The 18344-nt window shown below is 44.7% G+C and overlaps 1 long non-coding RNA gene across 1 annotated transcript; it reads right to left on the minus strand.

The window, feature by feature from the left end:
• Nucleotides 1-2292: 2292 nt before the first annotated feature.
• Nucleotides 2293-9610, minus strand: LOC146187703 (uncharacterized). Its single transcript, XR_014707403.1, has 3 exons — nucleotides 9491-9610; nucleotides 8668-8775; nucleotides 2293-2494 (listed from the first exon to the last, which is right to left on the minus strand). It is a non-coding gene; the product is annotated as an uncharacterized LOC146187703 (long non-coding RNA).
• Between the last annotated feature and the right edge of the window lie 8734 nt (nucleotides 9611-18344).

Here is an 18344-nt window from a genome sequence, read left to right on the forward strand (position 1 = left end):
GCATACATCTGGTTTTTGCCTATGCCCAATTTCTTCTTTACCGCTTTAAGGCTTCCCCCGTTCTTTACAGCATGCTCAATTTTCTCCATGTTATACTTCCTTATATCGGCCACCTTGCGCTTATTGATTAGCTTTGATATCTCGGCCAATTCGATCTGGTCTGTTGGATTGCAAGCTTTCATACTCTGACGTTTCTTAATCAAATCTTTCGTCTCCTTAGACAGCTTACCGGTATCCTCTCTAACTATCCTACCGCCTACTTCTACCGCGCACTCAGTAATGATATCTCTGAAATTATTGTTCCTTGCCTCTAGGGTAATGTCGCCATCCTCAGTTAGAGCTGAATACCTATTCTGTAGCGAGATCCTGAACTCTTCTGCCCTCCCCCTCACCGCTAATTCGTTGATGGGTTTCTTTCTTACTAATCTGTTGCGTTCCTTCTTCAGATTTAGGCTAATTCGGGACCTCACCATCCTGTGGTCACTGCATCGCACTTTCCCGATTACCTCTACATCCTGCACAATGGCGGGGGTTGAACACATTATGAAGTCGATTTCATTTTTAGTCTCTCCGTTTGGACTTTTCCATGTCCATTTCCGGTTCTTCCGTTTGCTGAAGAAGGTATTCATGATTCGTAAGTTACTGCGCTCTGCAAACTCAACTAGTAACTCCCCCCTGCTATTCCTAGAACCAACGCCATAGTCACCTACTGCCTTGTCTCCTGCCTGTTTTTTCCCTACCTTGGCATTGAAGTCGCCCATTAGTACAGTATACTGCGTCTTTACTTTTCGCATTGCCGATTCTACATCTTCATAGAAGCTTTCAACTGCCTGGTCATCATAACTACTTGTAGGTGCATAGGCCTGTACAACCTTCAGTTTATACCGCTTATTAAGCCTAATTACGATGCCTGCAACCCTCTCATTAATACTATAGAATTCATCTATATTACCCGCTATATACTTATTGACAAGGAAACCTACTCCTAGTTGTCGCCTCTCTGGTAAACCTCGATAACACAGTACATGCCCATCCTTCAGTACAGTATATGCCTCATTCGGCCTCCTAACCTCACTAAGCCCTATGACATCCCATTTCATGCCCTCTAGTTCCTCTAACAGCACTGCTAAACTAGCTTCACTAGCTAGGGTTCTAGCATTAAACGTTGCCAGGGTCAGTTTCCAATGGCGGCCTGTCCAGCGGAGCCAGGCTTTCTTAGCACCCCCTGCTGCGTCACAGGTCTGACCGCCGCCGTGGTCAGTTGTTCCGCAGCCGCTGGTGACTGAGGGCCGGGGTTTTATGGAGATTATCATAGGAGGTTGTGGCCAATTACTGCACCAGGGTGGCCAACTCCTGTTCTGGTGAGGGAGTGCGTTGCCGGAGGTGTTCACCGACATCAGGTCGCACTCCAAACCTGTTTATGCAATTCCATCGACACTCGGATTTTTTTTTTTAATTTTTTGTTCATCCGGTGGAGAATTGCGCGGCACCGGGATTTGAACCCCGGTCCTCTTGCATGCGAGGCGGATGTTCTACCGCTACGCCACCGCTGCACCCTTCCTGTCCTTGTCGTTCAAATTCCCTTTTTTGGTAAATATGGCCTTTTAATGCAGTCACATTAAATTAGGCGAGGGCTTCAACTATTGTTACATGTAAAGAATTACTGCACACGCTTTTTATGCCCTTTTAGTATGCTGCCTCACCATCCCAGTAGCATAGAGGCACAGCAATAGTGTATTAAGCGGGCATCCAAGGTTAGATCTAATCTCATTGCTACAAGCATGTCACCTCGCTTTGAAGGGCCAAGAGTTCAATATTTTAGTAAAGTGATTAGCACTGCCAAATGTTTGAGCATTACATGAGGTGACAGTATGGGTGTAAGTAAGCATTGCAATTAAGAAAGTTGCTGCTCATCTGCAAAATACTGAATTAAACAAATCTTATGCAATTCAACAAACACCGCCCACTTTGCCATTTTATCATCAGTCCCTGTCTGCAGTTCGAAACATCTTCATTGGGCTTACCTCTAAAAATTGTCTACGAAATATATCTGTGAACTTTTCTTACTTCACTGGTTTTGCGGATTATTTCCCGTCTCAAAAGGAATAACAAATACATGTGGTTCTATGACACATACAGTAAATACTTACCTTTCTAGGTAGGTTACAAAAAGGGAAGTAATGCAGAAGGTAGGCAGTCTAAACATAAATGAGTGTGTCAACATGGTGTTTTGGCACTGGAGTGTTTATTACTCCAATCATGTGCGCTAATAATGAATGAAAAGGCACATAAGTATGAATACTTTATTTTGACACAGAAGCTATGGCCAACGTGTGTGTGTTGCCATTACGCTTGTAAGAGAAGTGCAGACTTGTGAGTACACTGTTGAGCCAGTAGCACAGGGAGCAGTCAACTTGGGCCAGGGAATGCCATGCTTTGAAAGGTGGGCAGCTGTTGTGATCTTTCGACTAGTATCAGTCACGTGCAGGATCGGCTGTCACGGGGAGAAAAAACAAAAGAATGCAAGCTCAGAACAATAACAAAACACCCAGAGAAACTCAGAGATGTACCAAATTTAAATAAAAAGATAGCAGGACTGCAGCTAATGCAGCAGCTCATATATTCTAATAGTGGATTTGCATATGGTCACTACACCCTCAAAAAGGAAAGAAGCACAAATGCTGAATTCATGACTCGTCAAAGGAACCAGACAAGAAGAAAAGTGTGCACCCTGTAGCATAGCTCAAGAATGAGAAAAGCCAAAACAGAGAAAAGGTTACCCTAAGTAAGGCCAGTACTAGTGCTCTCTGCATGCGTGTGACAATGTATCACTGCAGTGCACATGCACAGCAGAAATGGACACCATGGGTGGTAAAGAACTTTATCAACACTGGCCGCAGACATCAGAACAGACAGCTGGTTGTGCTTTGGTATAACGCAAGCGTGCGGGCTTTGGTAGGTTGTGAAGCATATAAATAAACGTTGAGACATCTTGAAAACCATGTGTGCACATTTTCATTTGCTGCTGCATCCAAGAAGTTTCGCTTGCACTGTTCATTAGACGACATGCGTTGCTCTCGGATTGTAGCGTTTGTCGACTACACAGCATGATTCCAGAATTGCGACTGACTCAGCTGTGAACATTTCATTTTTCTAAACTTGCGAAATCATTCCTATGGGCTGTGAAAAAGAATGAGGAACTGTTCCACCGAAATGTAGTCGCTCGCCCTCTATAATGCACATGATGGCAGTCATAAGTCATTTTGTGCCAAACAGTAATTTCCATACAAGTAACAAGAAGTTCTCAAACTATGTGACAGGACCATAGCTATTTACTTTGAGGGTGGCCACAGCAAACGGGCAACAACCACAAGATGGGCAAATCCCTCACCGAACTACAGGACCACAACAGTTGCTACAATGCTAGCATCATAAAACCTCTGGCTGTCTGATATATGGTCCTCATCACAAATACACCAGTTCATGTTGTTAAGGAGGCTGTCCATGAGCATCATACTTCTCAAAGCAGCTAAAAAATATTGCAAACAGAGACCAACACTTGATTTTAAGTGCAGTAGCAGCACTACTAACATTCAGTGTGTTAATGAAGTATAGACACCCTGAAACAGATGACAAAAATTCAATTATAAATTATTTAGCGGTTGAAGATAAAAACCAGGTGATGATCTGTACAGAGTAATGTTTTGCATGTCGTTAACAAGCAAAATGCGACCAAAATTAGGTGCATATGCTCCTGTAAGATGAAGTACTGCACTGGCCTAGCCCAAGCAGTGCGAGTACCTCCAGTCAAAACGCTTTCAAGTGCCATCATCCATGAGTTGGTTGCCCAATAGCAATCGGAATTTTCATAATGCAGCGTTCCTTATCTTCGGCCAGCATTTTTCACTCTTCCCAATGGATGCAACCCTCCCCAAAACTCCAAATTGAAGACATCAATTCAGTCATGCAGAATTGTCAATAATGACCTGAACCACAAACCAACTTGGAGAGGTGGAAGCAGGCTCGAGCACTTTGAAGCTATAATACGGGAGTTTTGAAGCATTCAAATTGTTTTGAAGCACGTTTCTAAAGTCAAAAGATTTTATTAGCTGAATTTTTTATACCTGACATACCAAAATAACCTATTTGATTCCTTTTTATTCAAAGATCAATGCATTGCTGAAAATGCAAGACTAACAGCCAAAACATGTATAGATGTTTAAAATAACACAAATGACCTTAGCAACAATTTGGAACAAACTAGCAGAAAATGCAATGCTTGTTTCTATACTTGATGCCCGAACGATAAGTTTGACTAAAAACATGACTCTTTTAGCTTGAGAAATGTGGACTATACCACTATGATGTGCTCAAGCACCACTAGACTAGTTCGGAGTTCACATCAATAAGCAGCACATTTCCACTCTCTATCTTGTGCATATAATTTTTTTTTATCCATGCCTGTTCTGATAAAATTTCCAAGGCACTGATCAGTAATAACTTCAGTGAGGATAGACTGCACTCAAGGATAGCCCTTTCCTCCTCCAGATGCCCTACTCCACGGCTTTCTGTCAGTGGCTTCTCATGTTTTCGCTTGAGTGGCACCGGAGCTTCCTTAATTTTAACATGTTAATGATGGGCCCTCCATGCCTGCCCAATACTTGTGACATTTCTAATGATTGACACCTTCATGGTGTCACACCCATAATACTGTGTTTTTGTCTGACGTATGTTTGACAAGCTTATTATTAACAAAGAGGTTCAATGAAATAGATCTATGACTGCCAGAAACGAGGCTCATGCTGGTCTGGCTTATGGGATTTAATGTCCCAAAGCAACACAGGCTATGAGAGGCTCATGTTCTTCTATTTAGCAGAAAAGGAAAAAATTGAGGAAAGCATATAATTAACTAATAAAAACAAAATCTGCATTGGTGATGAATGGCAATTAGCAGTGTATCTACTCTCAAATGAGAAATAACTCATTGCAAACTAGGAAAACAAAACAAAAACAAGAAACATGCCACTGTTGAGGTCCGAGTCCTCCACATTATGCATCCCATGTTGAAAAACGTAGGAAAAATAGCTTTAAGAGCCATGTCCCCTGTTAAGGATGGCGACAACGAGACAAACGCGAGAGCTGCCGCTTTCAACTATTGTGACAAGAATTCCCCACCGGAAAGGAACGCGGGGTGTTTGGCCAGACGGCGACAGCAGCCCAAGTCGGGCCATCGGGAAACAAAAAGGTTCAAGTGAATCCCGGTGTCTTCCCGCCTGGGTCAGTACCCTCAAGCCGGCCACGCGGTCATCCCCTTCGTCTGGCCGACAGCGCGCAACGGCCCTTGCGACGCAGACGGTGTGGCCCAGACCAAGTCCTCGCTAGCCATCTACACTACGCTTCTCCAATTCGTCTTGCCGACAGCGCGCAGTGGCGCGTTCGACATGGTTCGACGCGGGAGTGCCCCCGACAATGGGACGCAGACAGACACCGATCGACGCAGGTGTGTGCCAGACTGTGAGACGCCGGCAGTCAGTGAGCTCCTCGTGTGCTGCCCTTTACACTGCCACAGCGGCTTCCTCCTTCCCCACCAAGTCTAAACTTTCTAGGGGGCCCCGAAAAAAAAGAAAAGAGAGAGAGGGAGAGAGAGAAAGTAATCGGATTTCTTGTGAGGAGGCTTTAATATTTAGACACCGCGTGCAGCAAAATATAACATTAAAATCTTGAGGAAACGCAAGGTAGCCAATTGCATGTGTATGTAGTCTTCACGCCATGCCAAAACTGCCGTTAGTTAAGCGTAGGTATCAAGAAAGAGAAAACCAATATTCTTCCCAATTTAATGTATCTGTGAACTGGAGGCGACGGTGGTAGAAGAAAGACAAGAAGCTCAGGCGGCGTGCCCGCCCTGTGGTGTGCGAGAGGCGCTGTTATATCATAGCTATATTTATCGCACCGCCGCCAGGGCCGGCATGTGTTCTGGCTGCAATGCTCTTCGCTGATTCTGCATGTAGAAGGTCCCCCCCGCCTCCAATTTCCCCTTTCGAGAAAGATGGCGCCGTTGCGGCAGCAAGACTGTATCTGTGGCTGAGGCGTCCCGAGTGTTGAACAGCAACCTTGGAAAAGGCCAAACCTCATAAAGCGTTCAGACGTTGGCCCTTCCCAGTGGTTTGTATGAGGTTTCCAGTTCCTAGTCTCCAGTGGTATACAAAACTGATCATGTGCGGAAGCACCTTATCGCAGACCAGCCTCATCCAGCGCTACTCTAATTTATTAGGCGAATGCCACGCTGCACCACACTAGAGTAACCCGCACATGGCATTTTAAGCTTTAAAACATGCAAGAGCGGTGTCTGACTGCTGCTCTTCAGTCACAGAGGGGAGTAATTTCATATATTCGTTTGAATCGTTCAATGGGCCCGCGCACGTCTAATTGCTTACGACATTATTTGACTCATTTAATGGGCCCGCGCACGTCTAATTGCTTACGACATTAATTGACTCATTTAAACATTGCTCATTCAAGATTTATCTTATTTCCCCGGGTCCAGCAAAAATGTTCACGAGTCGGCCCAGACGACCCGTGGACTGAGCCGCACCCGGCTTTTGGGCCGGCCCATGCCCACGCAGTGTCGTGTGAAGCACGTGCTACCTTCACCTGACACTTCTACACAAGGTTTGACGATCTTCTATTTTTTCGGTTCCTGGGACTGCCTTTCAGTGGGTCGCTTTCTACTTTTCGAAGTCTGAAAGGTAGGCAAGGCCGGCAGAGAATATTGTGGGGACCGCTTCCTTTGCTAGCAACGAGCAACGCTTTGTAGCACATGCCCATTTAACTCTGTCATCCATGTTTTGGACACAAACCTGGGCTTCAAATGCCCCTCACAAACAGTGACTGTATAGCTCGGTCCTATCTTGGTATGCCGGCCGCCATAGCTGAAGCTGTTCGACATCTTTTCGCACCGAAAAAAGCTGACATTTTTCATTGCAGAATACGTAGCCTGTATCGCAGTGGAGAACAATGCACGTTTTTTCCACATTACATTACAACTTAGAATATACCATGATCGAAGAAAGGCGTGGAGCGGGGGCGTCAGCGAAAGTTGAGAACTGACTGCCATTCCTTGCGGCAACCAGCGAACCCGCGGCCACCAACAGCCAACGCAGTCTCTCGGCAGCCTACAGAAATCAGCGCATCGGTATCGCCACTTACTGCTTGGTGTGGAGCAGCCCGCTCACGCATTTCTATTCTAACACCATGATGCGGAGGTTGTGTGTCCGGGCCGACCAGTGGCATATGGTAGTTTTTTGCTTGACAATTACCTCAGACAAAATCATTATGAAATCCATTGATAGCCACGCCATTATGGGCATAGAGCAGCGGTCTCAAACTCATATTGCTACGTGGGCCGCATTGACAAAGCCTTTTCTCTCATGACCCAGGAGCCAGAAAACAAAACAACAGGAAACAAAATACAATAAATAATGATAAAATGAACAAAAATAAGCAAAACTTCTTTTTTCCAGACCAAGCCCTTCCATTATTGAAAAAGAAAAGCAACGTGTGCTCCTTTCCGCTTGAATGCCGGACAAAAGCAGTTTCAGGATCACTCGGAGAGAGGTACTGAAATGACATACCTGTTAATAAATACCACACTTATAATCCTCAGCAAGAAAAAAAAAAGCACACTTGGAAATAAAACAAAAGGCAGGATGTCCGGCTCCTTGCTTTTGAAGGCATAGTGATGTAAAATGAAAGTTCATGCAGATTAAGTGGTCAACGCCTTATCAAAAATGAATGTGTACTAACTGGGTACTAAGTCAGAGCTTATTTTAGCTCGAAATTAGGGCTGGTGGTAATGCTTTCAAAATGTCGGCTAAAAATTGAGCTGGGCAGACTGCATCACGCAGCTTCGCTGGCCGTGCTCTAAGACCCCTGGCATGAAAGGATCATCTCTGATGAGCGGAAAGAGACTGCCCGGCACTGCTGCGCCAGAAGATGCAGGAGATGACAAAGCAAGTGAGTGCGAGGGCATGCTCACAATTCTTGCTGCTACAGTGAGCCTCATTTGCTAGGCTGCTTTGATTAATGTGAAGCAACCCTGCCACAATCGGCTGGTAGGCATATCGCTGCCCGGAGAAGCTGTCACTGTTTTTAGCTGCTCAACGGCCCTGATAGTAACCAAATAAATAAATAAATAAATAAATAAATAAATAAATAAATAAATAAATAAATAAATAAATAAAGTTCTTGCAGCAACTTTTTCACACGCACAAAAAAGCGACACAACCAATCTGTGTAGGAATACCATTCGTTAAAGAAGGCAGCTTTGCTAGTTTCTCACAGCGAATTGAGAAGACAATATAGCGTGGTTTGATCTTCCATCTCGTGCAAACATTTGTTTGTTTTTGGAGCTAGTCTGGTTTTCTTAGTCTGAATCAACTGTTACATTGCACACTGTTTGCGATGCATTAATTGCAGCTGAGAAAGAAAGGCTGCGAACTACAAGCTGGACACCGCAACTGCAGGAAGCTGCAGGGATGCTTGCTTATTCGAATCCTTCATGCACTCTATGCAACTGGTGACCTGTGCCATGTTCCCCATGTAAAAATTAAAACAAATGACCAGTCCCGGTGGCACAGCAATTGTTTTGAAATTAAGTACAGGGCTCACCTTGTGGCGTTGGAGCATATGCTGCCTCCGCCTTTCATAGTCCCATTTGTTCAGCCTCAGCAACCAGCAAGCCCATGCTAGACTCCAAAACACATATCAGGAAGGTCCCTGCGTACAAATATTAGACGTCAGCTTATAAGCGATGTTTACACACACAAAAGAAATTAAGACAAGTACAAGGCGTAATCGCTTACCTCACCGTAATTAGAAAGTGGCCCTGCATACACTTGACAGTGCGCAGTCATAAAATGAGGTATGAAATCATTATTCTACACCGCGTCATTACAATGCGGGTCACACAAAGGGTCACGTCGCACAAATGGCTAGTACGTCGTGGTGCACCGAAACAAAAGCTTCCCACACAGGCCTGTGTGATCCTCGCCTTTCCTGCTTCTACGCGTTGTTTTGTCATGTCCTAGTATCTCCTTAAGTCCCTCCATCAGCTCAAAGACGTTACAATCAATAAATATTCATCCAGACCGCTGAGGAAAGCTCACCCAAGTTTCCCGCCGTTTTCAGGCGCACGCAAGACTGGTAGTCAGGCGTGTTTTACATGACTGAGACTTTCGTGCGGTTGGCCTAATAAACGGTATTTAACCGCATGTTCCTTGGTGTAGAACTACGTTGAGCTTTCGATTGAAACTTTCTATAATACACCTTTGGGCCGTTCGGGCCCACTGCCGGCCAAGCAGGCTCAATGGTCGTCAACAGAACATTCGGGCGCAGGGAAGTTGAAAACTAAACGTAGAGTTCCTGACAGCGGGCAATGACTCAATACATGCATACTGAAATATCTAAAAAATAGAAAAAATTGCTTACGTACCATACAACACGAGAGCGCACTGCTGGCACGGCGACGCAGCTCCCACGGCTCCGACGACCAGCCATTCTGCTACTAAAAACAACCACCTGACCACAAAACAATAGCCGGACGTGACGTTTTTCTTAAACCGAATAAGACGTCATGGGTTGCAGCAAGCATTTTGCTCCTGCAACCCGGTTGCAGGAAGCATTTCGCTGCTGCAAGCGGGTCGCAGGAGACGGCGCCCTCGAAGAAGTGCCCGTGGCGTTCGAGAAGAAGCCGAAGTTAGCTGCCGTATCTCGGTGCTCCGACCCTGCTCTTCTGCGCCTGCTAGCTCAACCCCTAATTAAAACCCAACCTTCTGGTTACGGGCCTAAACGGCTACGTGACAATATATTGAGGACAGCGCGTGACAGAATGAAGATACACTTGTGAATTGGACAACATCAGCAGGTAAGGTATTCCACTGGCGAGTCGTTCTAGGAAAGAATGATTCTTTAAAAATGTTGGTTTTGGAGGAGTATTCTTTAACTTGTTTAGGGTGATAGGAACGTGTTGTGCGTGGGTTAGCGGTTTCAATATAAAGCGTTTTATCAATTCCTAATTCGTCATGATAAAGCAAGTAAAAAAGCTTCATTCTTTCCCGGTAACGTCTTGATGCTAAGCTTTCCAGGTTGGCATCTAGTGAGAGTTGGGTTGGAGATGTGCGCCAGTTATATGCGTTATAAATGAATCTTGCCAATTTACGTTGTACGCTTTCAAGTTTGATGATGTTGGTTTGTGTGTAGGGGTCCCAAATAGTAGCAGCATATTCCAATATCGGTCTGATGTACGTTTTGTAAGCCAAAAGTTTTATGTCGCGTGTTGATTTTCCCAGTGTTCTCAGATAACCGAGCCCTTTCATTGCCTTCTTTTCAAGGTATCCTACGTGTTGGTTCCATCTTAGATCTCTTGTGATTATTAATCCAAGATATTTAAAACTTGATACTGTAGCTAAGGCATGGTTTCCAAGACAATATGTAAAGTGCAATGGTGGTTTTTTTGCGAGTGATTGTCATAGCGACTGTTTTTTTGTTATTTATAGCCATTTGCCACGTAGGGCACCATTCTTGTATTTTGGCCAGAGATGTGTTTAAGTCTACCTGATCTTCAAAACTATGGATTTCATGGTAAATCACGCAGTCATCTGCGAAAAGTTTGATTTTCACTGGGATTTCACAAGTGATGTTGTTAATAAAACGAAGTGTCTAAAGGTACGTCCGACGGATCCATTCGATTCTCGTAAAGATACGGCGGACGTCGATATACAGGCTCATGGCTACATGCACGTCGAACGCGGCCCCATTCCGCTTGCTACGCGTGAATGGATCTCATCCTCTATGATATCAGCTAGCCGCGACTCTCGATGAGGTTCTACGAAGAGTGCATCCGTTCTAACATAGATCACGGTCTTCACTTAGGGTTGTGTACGGCAAACATCGCTGTCAAGCACGTAGCTGCAGGCGATATATGCTACGTACTGCACCAGCTCCACCAGCTGGCATCGAGATACGCACATTCACGAGCAGCTTTCGCTTCGCACTAAACTATCACCTCGATCTGCCCGTAATGCGAGCGAGCTATTCCTAGCATTTACGCTGTCTTAGGTCCTGCATCGACCTCTGAAGATCTAGCGCCGGTACAACACACACACACCTCGTCGTGCAGCTGAACATTCGGCAGTCCAAAGTATGTATGTGAAATGGCATTGTGCTCGTTCCTCACATGCAGACCGAGGAAACAGGATGTTTTTAGCTAAATTCTTCGTTTAAATTCTACCTCAGAGCCGTGGCAGTAGACATGCCGAATCTACTAGAGGCCTGCACATCGACTCGTCGAGGCGAAGACCTACTGCACCGCACCGCAAGAGTGCACAACCGGAAAGCCGGAAGCGTGAATGATCCGAATTCCCTGTGAACAGCAATGTTCTTTGGTATATAGGGGATTACTAGACTAAAGTGCTTAGGCTGCATCTTTTTCTTGTCGTTGAAGTTTGCGTACATGTAGTTTAAACCCCCGCATGCTCGAGGTTAGCGTGACCCGACTGAACGGCCGCGCAGCTTTGAAACGATCGGGATCGATATGCATGCATCGCCGGGCTTAGGTACGCGGTAGAAAATGTGCGCTGCACATTTCGTTGAAGAAGCTGACTCTTGGAATTTTGCAGAGTGTGCCATGCAAGCGATCGTTGCTACAACCACGCATCCATGTTCCCACGGCTGGCCTACCCCGAGGCGCATAAATGTTCAACCGTGGACGTATCAATGATCGAAGAGAGGACAGATTTTCACAATATTGGGCGCGAAATCGATAGCTACCAGTGCTCAGTGTTAGAGAAATTCTGCCTTGATCATGCGCAATTCAGTGTTTCAGGTGTGGTCAGTAGCTATATAAGTTTGAACAGTTCGCCTTTCAAGTCAGCGGCGCCAGCGATGGATCGGCGGAGCGATTTTCCACGCTACATCGCTGTCTTGCTAGAAAGCCTATCTAGGCGGCGTTTGACATTCACCTGCTTTTTGTTGGCCCCGTAATTGAAAGCAACGCCTTCAGAAACGCGTTAAATGTTCAAAAATGTATTCTCTTCAACAGTTTCACTCCAGGCTGTCAAAGCAGGCGGACGTTGATAAAACAGTTGAGCACTCCAGTCTTTAGAAATCTGTACAATCACCTTCAGTTTGTAAAATTATTGGAATAGGTCACTTTCCGATCGCTGGGACATAGACCCTCATGACAGCGCTGTCACGTGAATAAGGACCACACCAGGCCGAAAGCTTGTCTCATATAACATAGCTAACCAAGGTATACCTTACTACAGCATTGTGTTGATTTTTATGGTGCCTAAGCGACTAATGCTGCCATGCACCAAGAACAAGGTTTAATGTATTTATTTTGTGTGTAATGACTAAAATGTTCTTTAGGATGTAGCTTGTTTAGGAACATTTTAGGAAACCAAAAATGCAGGAAATTTGCACGTCTCTCCTAGGATCATGCTGGGATGGAAATGGATCTGTTGGAAATTGTACAAAATGTTTCCTCTTTTCTCGACTCTGGCGCATGTGTAAGATATGGTTTATTGTTAGTTCATCTCCACACTCCTTGCATATTGGTTTGTCCTCTTTCATAAGTATGAAGCTGTGTGTGAGGTTTGGGTATGTGTTTTGTGAAGATGACGTAAAATGTCCTCCATGTTGTGTTTTTGATTACTGCATGATTTCCATTCCTTAATGACAGGTTTGACAAGTATAGTTTGTAGTTTATTTCAATGTTTCAAAAATCCTGCCATTTCACTCTCACTTTTCTTTGTACAAGCTTCTTGGTATCTTCATGCAGCATATTCACCCTCTGTAATTTAGAATTGCGTCAAGGTAACCTGGTTATTTCTTTTCATCACCTTTCAAGACTACTGTCCCGATTTCATAAAGTTTCTGACGACAGGAACTCCTTGGAAGTCATAGAAATAAATGAGATCCACAATCATGAGCTATCTAGGGTATGCATATACATGTCCATCGCTCAGTGGAATGGCGTCAGTACGCTGTTAGAACAGGTCTTGAGATAACAACAACCATTGTCTGAGGTGGTCCTTTAATGGGCATTGAAATGCTATGTAACTACAGGTACTGATAGAACTCTTGATCATGTTATGTGATGATGCGATCCTTGCATGAATATAGGTATACATTTCAGAATCTGCAGTGCACCACTTGACCATTTGCCACCAGTTTGTGTGAAAATGTATTTTTCATGCATGTTAACCAGTGTTTAACAGATGACCCCTGTGCACAAGCCAAAAGTGCCACGAGCCAAATGTCACGAGGCCACACGACATGGCAGGAGCTGTTAAGCCAAGCTTACAAAGTTATATTTGAAATATTTCATCTTCAACGTTTCAGCTCCAATTAAGAAAGGTTGAGGCTTACAGAGGTCTATGCCAGGTTGTCTATCACCTAACAGGGCAGCCTACGACCGTATGCTAATGAGTATATCTGAGATAACAGAGACATGAATTAAGGAATTAGTAGTAATGTTTGTAGCAAAGGGCATGTAAATTAATGAGAATCCACAGTGGGATCTGCAGACAAGAACCATTAACGCTGGCACACCATACCCTTACAGGTGGAGATTAGGAGTCTCCCTAATTTTTTGTCTGCTCAAAGCTTGTCATTTCCTTCGTTCTTCCAGATGAGGAAGATGTGAAAATGATAGCATCTAAAATGCCAGAGACCATCGTTAACAAGGATGCTGATCCCAACAGCGTAAAAAGGAATTTCAGAAAAGATGGGTGACTAGTAATGCTGGCAACAGTTGAAACTAAGTGGAAAGGCATGAAATTGAAATGCAACATATGCAGAGATATGTTGCGAGACGACCAGTCTGTGGTGTGCGACATCTGTCTCCGTTAGTTCCATCAAGTGATTGGCCAAAGCAGATGGGGCTTGTGGTTTTGTGATAAGTGCAGTGTAGTAGCATAGATGCAACCTTGCCCATTAATAATTCGAGTGGAGTAAGTGCATTGTTTTGTTTTGTTCATGGTTTCCATGAAAACATTATGAGAAATTTTTTTCTAGAGAATGTTTGCTGAAATGTGAATATAATGTGCAATAAAACTAGTGTTTTCTTGCTGTTTACTTTTCCTTGTATACATTAGTTCTGTGAAGAAAACCACAGGCTAGAAAGAAATGTAATGGCATGCATTTTGATACTTGGCCCCGTTGTGCTGGCTCAGTAGTTAGAGTGCTTGGCTGCTGAACCCAAAGATGCAGATTTGGTTCCAGCCACAGCAGGGACATTTTAATAGAGGCGAAACAATAGGCCGTCATGCACCGTGCGGTGTCAGTGCATGTAAAAGAACCCCAGATGGTCGAAATTATACCGGAGCCCTCAACTATTGTGTTCCTCATAGCCGTAGTTATTTTGGGATGCTAAACCAGATATATATCACATCATACTCTGAGTAAGATGCTATTCATGGTCAGTTAATCATACACTAAATGATCAATTTTTTTTCTGCATGGTACAGCAGCTGTTGTACAATTTTACTTTAGCCTTCATGAAGAATATCACACTGGCTCCACATGGCCTTCTGTTGACCCTTGATATGCGTCACAATCACACACCCGAGTATGTATTTGTCTAAAGGCACCTATGCATGCAAGGAGGGGACCGTTACTTTCCACTTGTCAGAACTGAAATGCATGATCCACATCATTTCAATAATTCAACTGCTTGCTATTTGAACTGTCCAGCATTGATGCAAGTTTCAAAGAACTGCAATTAGCAAATTAATCTAAGCAGCAAACCATGCCAAGAACTGCTTCGGTTTCATCTTTAGCAACTGTTTGGGAACTAAAATTAGCCAAATGTTGCAAAACATAGATGAGAGGTTACAAAATCTAAAAAACAATGCAGCCTACCTGTGGCATGTAGGGTTTAACATCCTAAAGTGACATATGTAGCTATGAAGAATACCGTAGTGGAGAGCTCCAGACTAATTTGACTGCCTGGGCTTTGTACTTTGAATTGACATCTTGCAGAAAACAGAAGCATTTGCATTTCACCTGCACCAAAGTGCGACTGCCATCACTGGCATTAAACATCATGACCTTGGGGCAAGCAACCGAATGTGCCACTAAGATGTCGCAGCGTGTACGTACATGCTATACATGTCAACCTTTCTAGCATTAAAGCTGTCACATGCATGGCAGATATTCATGTTCAGCTTTGGACTGACAAGTTTAAAAGTGTACTATTTGTGTTTGTCTAGCATGAAAAACAAAGGAAACTAAGGAAAAACGAAAAAAAAAAAATGAACATAATATGTTGAAAAAGCATTAGTCATTAACACATAAAGCATATTCGTTCCTTTATTAATGATAAAGTGGCCTTCAACAATAGTACAAAGCCTGAACATTTAGAAAGGTGCTGTGCCAGGCAGCTATTTTACAGAAACCTGAACCATTTCACCTGTAGCAATACGCATCCCGGCGGTGTGGGCTGGGCACTTATTTTTCGGTCCACTCCAACATGCGAAAACTGCATCGTGCATTCCCATTTTCCGAGTTTTGAGCTCTGTAGTACAGGCTAACAAATTGTCGATGACTTATTTTCGTCTGATTGTTGCACAGCGCGTGTAAATAAATTACCACTGCACCTAATAAACACTGACATGCACGTGCAACATCGCCGATCATAAACGGACACACTGATGTCCGTCCGGACATCGGCGCACTCATCACAGCACTCTTCGTAGTCTCACACAGCACTCTAGTAGGACGTAATCCGTAATCACAGCATCCCACGGTAAGCACAAACCACACCTCCAGTTGTACAACAAACACGAATGACGCGATGCTTGGGCTAGAGACACGCCGGCTCGCCGGCGGTGCCCAGCTTTTTCAGCGCCGCTTGTACTACGTAGAACTTGCAGCACCAAACCTCAATGCGAGCAGAAAGCGATGCGTTACGTGACGCATCTCATCACAGATGGAAGTGAGGAAACTTTGAAGAATCAAAACTACATAATTACATAACGACCGTCGTAGACGTTAATCCACATAATAACGAGGACCAAATGAGCGGGCGTGCGTGCCGCGGGCTGGCCGTCAACACCGCGATTACATGCGCTTGCGCTCTGGTCGTGCTTGCCACCCTGCCGCGGTCCAACTCACGTAAACCTATCATCATGCCATCACGTAGTATATCACCCATTCTAGGCACTATTCTTGCCACTGTACTATTCTTTGTAATTTCACATTTCACGCATGCAGTATGTAGTACATACTTCTTACACCTCGCACGTACACCTCATACCAACTTCGATTTGGCTACATATGGCTACCATGTTGTTGCTACAACCACATCTGAGTCCGGCTTTCCCGACGGATCCCAAGGCCCATATCGGAGAAAAATGCGTTGGGTCCGTCGGAAGAACCCTACCGATCGGGTCCGTCCGCCGTACCTCTGAAAAATATTTCCCGGATCCGTCGGACGGATCCCGAAGAAAAACGCACCGGGTCCGTCGGACGTACCTTTAAGACCATTGATCGGGTCCGTCCGACGTACCTTTAGCCACAGCCTTAATAAAAATCAAGAAGAGTGGTCCTAGTACCGATCCCTGAGGGATTCTTGACTCAACTAAAACAGGTCTGGAGGACACATTACCAACCTTAACACTGATGACTATAGGACAGATAAGTTTCTATCCATGCAAGCAAGGTATAATTTTTCAGTAAAGATTTTAGCTTCAACAGTAGTTTACTATGAGGTACGCGATCGAAGGCATTTTCGAAATCTAAAAAAATAATGTCAATCTGATTATGATTATCTAAGGCTGCGGCGAGGTCGTGAATTGTTTCAAGTAGCTGAGTTACAGTAGATAGCTTAAAGGGCCACTGTCCAGGGAAGGCCCTTTTAAACAAAGGAGCCCAGTGTTTCGATCAGGTACCGGAGATAGTCTGTGCAAAATGCTACAGTGACACGCGCGCCGCAAAGCATCGAAAATACAATTCAAAGCTCTCTCATGCTCTCCTTTGGGAAGCCAGCCTCCCCGCTTCCTGCGCTGGCCCGACGGGCCACGATAATGACGTACGTATCGGGAACGATGTCCATTGGTCCATCTCGCTGACTGACGGGTGAAGGATGGGTGTCTACCGCTCGCAGCGCGCTTTTCCCTCGCCACGGCCAGACTGAATCCAGCGGCGCGCGCTCCCTCAACCGTTTTTTTTTTCGCGCTCGCGGAGAGCCACGCCCCACCTCCCGCCAAACGTGGAGGAGGAAGGGGAATTTGTATTGCGGAGGCTAGACGACCTCGGGCAGGAGAGTGAAAAACCTTTGCGAGGGAACGGAAGGAGAGAGGCATGACAGAATCGGGTGATTGCGGTGGCTGTAACTGCGTTATTAGTTACTCTTTTCAAAAACAGAGATGTGTTTGGCAATGATATGCTCCAGGGTTTTAGCACAAGTGCACAACAGTGAAATAGGCCTAAAAAATGTGGGTAGCGACTGGTCAGAAGTTTTTGGAATAGGAGTGATTTGGGCATACTTCCAGTCAGCTGGGAGTTCGGCACATGTCAATGATTTGTTAAATATGGGGGTCAGGTATTTCGCGCACCATTCAGCATACCTAATTAGAAAACAGTTCGGTATTCCATCTACACCAGAGGACTTAGCGTCTAAGTTCAGTAATAGCGAAAGTACACCTTCCTCTTTAGCGTATACATCACCAATTGCCGGGACTTCATCATAGAGGTTGAAATTGGGTCTTAAGCCGTCATCACGTGTAAAAACAGAGTAAAAATAATCGTTAAGGGCATTTGCAGTTTCAGATTTGTCGGTTGTAACGACATTGTTCAAGCACATGCTTTGCAAGGATTTCCTTTTTGGTGCAATGTGGCGCCAAAAACTTTCCTGCGGACGAAGACAGAAAATTTCCGAGAGACATTTTGATAATGAGCTTTCGCCTTCTTGATGCTATCTTTCAGCATTGCGCGCAGATCGCCCATTTTGATTGCGCTGGCCCCGGACGGGTGCCGCTTATGTTGCTTCCTTGCGTTTTTCAACTTTCGCCCAAGCCGAACGATTTCTTTATTATTCCAAGGGCTAGTATTGCGCACTATCTTTCGTTGAAAGGGCACGAAGTCGTTTATGCATTTCAGCACCAAATCCTTGAAAAAGCGCCATAGCTGGTCAACAGAACTCTGGTTTGAATTGCAAAGGGAAACAAACTCGGTAAATGAGCTATCCATTGCATCTAATATATCGACGTCACTTGCGCGAGAAAAGACAGGAACAACTCGTTCTTGCATTTTTTGTCGTGATAGGGTATTGACCTGCATTG

Source organism: Amblyomma maculatum, chromosome 5 (assembly GCF_055883805.1).
Source record: "Amblyomma maculatum isolate TAMU_Amacu chromosome 5, ASM5588380v1, whole genome shotgun sequence".
Taxonomy (NCBI): Eukaryota; Metazoa; Arthropoda; class Arachnida; order Ixodida; family Ixodidae; genus Amblyomma; species Amblyomma maculatum.